At 42.7% G+C, this 4,480-nt stretch overlaps 2 non-coding genes across 2 annotated transcripts; one reads left to right on the plus strand and one right to left on the minus strand.

Moving 5' to 3' along the window:
• Nucleotides 1-3,212: 3,212 nt before the first annotated feature.
• Trnaa-agc (transfer RNA alanine (anticodon AGC)) lies at nucleotides 3,213-3,285 on the minus strand. The gene has a single exon. It is a non-coding gene; the product is annotated as a tRNA-Ala (tRNA).
• A 166-nt stretch (nucleotides 3,286-3,451) lies between these two features.
• On the plus strand, nucleotides 3,452-3,524 carry Trnaa-agc (transfer RNA alanine (anticodon AGC)). The gene has a single exon. It is a non-coding gene; the product is annotated as a tRNA-Ala (tRNA).
• The last annotated feature ends 956 nt before the right edge of the window (nucleotides 3,525-4,480 follow it).

The following is a 4,480-nucleotide window of genomic DNA, read 5'->3' on the forward strand; positions in this document are numbered from 1 at the left end:
CTGCAAAATTCTGCACGATCAAATGGTCAGCAACAAGTGAAAACATTTTTTATCGATTGTATCGCATATCTCATTATTAAATGCCCTGGTTATTGTTTCGATCTCATGCGAGGCATATACATAGAGCTTTAATTGCTACCTCGAAACATTAAAGTTAAGTAATTAATTATATATGGAAACCATTGTAAAAATCTGATGAATTTTTGCACAGATGGTGTTGGGTAGTCTCTAATACGCCCGTCGATCGCGGTATGTTACTCTTTTCACAGCGCAGGCCACTGGAGAAGCCAAAACGAAATGGTTACCCACTGATCAACGCAATTCCGGTTTTTGTTTTAGCTCGTCTAGAGGTACCGCAAGACTACAGACATGCACATATACGCAGACAAAAAACCGTTTATGTATGTGACAATTACAGATTTCTAATATTGTTTGAAATATATTCAGAAACTCGTCGACTCGAACGTAGATAAAAATTTGTATGTAAAAAGCAAACACCGTCAATGTGTGGTACGTTGTGTAGAATGACAAGCAAGTTGATTTTCACGAGGGAATCCCTGTCCACAAATTTCTAGTTTCGTCGGCTATCCAAGTTTGAAAACGGTGGCTTGAAATCTTCTTCAAATCTTGTTTGACCCGCCAGTCAGGTATGCAACCGACTAGTCACCAATGCAAAGTGAACGCACGGATTGCGCCTAAGAAGCATCGTCCCAACACGTTCCTGGGCATGGGTTCTGCTTTGAAATACAATCATTTGCTATCCTGGTCAACGTAGTAAACGTTCCACAGGTAGGGACTATGCAGTCACTTTTCTCAGATGACTAATAGTTTGCGTCGTTAATCCGGATAACCAAACACATTCATACATTCACCCAACGGTCCTGAAACTTTTCGACACTTCACAGGAACAAAACTACATATTTCTCTAGAGATGTTACCTCTTTAAACAGATTGCCGTCCAGTTCAACACACCAAGCGTTTTATGTGTAGTTTTATACGCCCTGTATAGTCGGAATTAGCCAACAGTGATGTGCATACGTACTGTTTTAGGCAAATATACAGTCTTGACGCAAATAATGTCGTCTTTCAAGAAATATGAGGAACCAAATCTCCAGAAATTAATTAATAAAACATAAGCTGAGCCGATACTGCTATGGCCAGAACTGCTTGCAAACTAACAGAAAAATGTCGCAGTATCCGTGTTAAGAGTGACGCTTAAAAGTAAAAACGTCTACATGCTTAGATACAACATAATGAATCAAACCGAAACAGATGTATGGCAAAATATATTGTGTTTATTTAGCAAGCCACAGATATAACCAGAAAATCAATAATACAACAAAAAATTATGTCAGGCAAACACAACAAGAGAAAGAAAGTTTTACGCTGAACAGAATGTGTTGAATTCCTAAGGGACCAAATTGCTGAGGTCTTCGGTCTCTAGACTTACAAACTACTTTAAACTAACTTAAACTATCCTACGCTAAGGACAACACACACGCCGATGCCCGATGGAAGAGTGAACCTCCGGCGGGATTACACTTTACACAGAAATTTTGATTATATGATCTATTCTTTCTTTGACTTGTCAAGCGACTACTCTCTGGCAGCTATTGGAAGATCTGCAGATTAACATTTAATCAAACCAGTGTACGTTCACGATTTTCTCTAAGTTAGTAGATTAATTTAGTTCATTACGTGGTCCCTGTTTCGTATGTACGATAGAGCGTAATAACATGAATGATCCACAAGCAAATTCCTGACCCACTAAATTTAAATGCATAGGCAACTCAGCCACCAGAGCATCATAGTGACGTATTTTTTTCAAATCAAACATTCAGCCACTGTTCCACACCGAAAGCGTGAATCCAGTGCAATTTGCGAAATACCTTCTACTTTTTTAAGAGAACACACGCAGTAACTGCACATTCATCGCCTAAGGAGAGACTAACCGCAATCTCCGTTTTACAAGACAGCGACTCCACACATTGACACATTGTATGTCGCAAAGAAAGAGTTTCATAGGAATTATCCACGGCTGCACCATACATAATGTTTTATGGTCATGGCAAGCGATTCTTCAATCGAATTAATTTATAGAAAATCTTTAAGAATCATTCTGCCATCCGAAGAATCATACGTGGCTTTGAGTACTTCGTTCTTTACTGTTGCTCTATTAATGGTACGGGACAGCAGGCGTTTGGCGTGTTATTGTCAGTCATTCTGTAGCGTGTGTGAGTACACAGTGTCTCATTATCAATAGTATACATTTATTTCGACATACTTCCCTTAAAAACAATAACACACTAGCCGCGCGGGGTAGCCGCGCGGTCCAAGGCGCCTTGTCACGGTACGCACGGCTCCCCCCGTCGGAGGTTCGAGTCCTCCCTTGGGCATGGGTGTGTGTGTCGTCCTTAGCGAGTTTAAGTAAGATTAAATAGTGTGGAAACTTAGGGCCCGATGACCTCAGCAGTTTGGTCCCATAGGATCTTACCACAAAATCAAAAACAAAAAAAAATAATAATATGCAACAGCATTAGACTATGTTTAACGTTATTCAGTGCATATTCTTTTGGAAAGGCTTGTTCCAATTCAATGTGAAATAAAACAGCTGTATAAAAAAATAAAAATTCTACAGCTGGATTCTGAAACATACTCTGTGCCCAAACATAAAAACCTGCTCGAAACAAACCAGACATTTCAGTGCGAACCCTTTTTTATCGTCTGTTGCTATGAGTTCATTATTGAATGATAATGTCCACTCATACCTTAAAACTAGAGACCATCTCAAGATTTCTCGCGATGTATATTATTACTTTCATCTAAAAATTGAGACTGCACACTTGTGGAAACAAAATTATGCATTTCTCGGAACTTCCTGAATCCTACACCGGCATCACCAACACCAATGATTATAAGGCTACTGGTTGCAGTTACTTTCCAAATATTGTCCGTTTTATTAAGCATCCGAAATAAATAATTTCAATTTTTATACTAAACTATCCCTTACTCATAGGTTAATAGTCTCCGTGAAGGCCGGCCGCTGTGGCCGAGCGGTTCTAGGCGCTTCAGTCCGCTACGGTCGCAGGTTCGAATCCTGCCTCGGGCATGGATGTGTGTGATGTCCTTAGAGGTTACTTAGGTTTAAATAGTTCTAAGTCTAGGGGAGCTTAGAACCATCTCCGTGATGAAAAGGGAAAATAAAACCAAGCTGGAGGCGCCGGGTATCGATCCCGGTACCTCTCACATGCTAAGCGAGCGCTCTACCATCTGAGCTACGCCCCCAGTGTGGCAGCTAGTTCCCCTTTGCACTATACTGTGTGTCCCGGCCAGCCAACCGGTTACCTGGCATCCTCTGGCGAAACCTGTTGGGTGTGGTCACTGCCCGGAGCGCCGACGTCTACAGTTGCCAAACTGGGAGACAGAAAGTGAGATGGTGGGCCCACCGTCTGGGGGCGTAGCTCAGATGGTAGAGCGCTCGCTTAGCATGTGAGAGGTACCGGGATCGATACCCGGCGCCTCCAGGAACCTTCTTTTTTCTGGAAATTTTTATTGCCTACGATATCTCCAATTTCAGTGACAATTAGGAATCGTTAGTTTACCTTAAACTTAACTTGTAGTCAACTAGTGACTCGCGTCCAGGTTTCTTAAGGGGTCCACTGATAAGCTGGACGGCGTGGCAGGTCGCCTGCAGCACTCACCCGCCGCACAGCGCCGCCTGGCTTTGTGGCCACAGCCGACCTTCTGCCCAGACTGTGTTAAGCGTATGGGCAGGTGGAATCGGTCGTGTGCGACTGCAGGTAGAACAGACGAATCCCACAGCTATGCTGACGTGTGCATCTATGAGTGAGCAGAAGTTCTTCCCACATAGTAACGACGCGTTGCTTACTTAGTTGCAGTGTAAATCTCCAAGGAGTTGAAGGTCCCTTTCATAGTAGAAGACAGCAACCAACCACTATTGACGATGCTGTTTGTTTGTGTGAATAGCGCCGTAACCGATTTCGAACCGACGGATTCATGTTCAAATGTTCAAATGTGTGTGAATTGCTAAGGGACCAAACTGCTGAGGTCATCGGTCCCTAGGCTTACACACTACTTGAACTAACTTATGCTAAGAACAATACAAACACATGCCCGAGGGAGGACTGGAACCTCCGGTGGGAGGGGCCGCGCAGTCAGTGACATGGCGCCTCTAACCGCGCGGCCATTCCGCGCGGCTACGGATTCATCATCAGACGGCTATTCACATCAAGATACACATTTGTCGAAGTTTACATACTTTTTGACTCTTTATTCGCCCTTGGTCCTTTATTCCCCTTTGTGGTGAAAGATTTTTAGGATGTTGATGCTTCTAAAATCCAGCGCATTTTTTTTATGTTGTAGGCTTCAATTCACGAAGTATTGTAGAGTATATAAAGCAGGTATACAACTCTATACAACCACATTGCGTCAATCACCAAAAATTTTTTTTCTCAGGTGA

The sequence above is a fragment of the Schistocerca cancellata genome, chromosome 1, assembly GCF_023864275.1.
Source record: "Schistocerca cancellata isolate TAMUIC-IGC-003103 chromosome 1, iqSchCanc2.1, whole genome shotgun sequence".
NCBI classification, from domain to species: domain Eukaryota; kingdom Metazoa; phylum Arthropoda; class Insecta; order Orthoptera; family Acrididae; genus Schistocerca; species Schistocerca cancellata.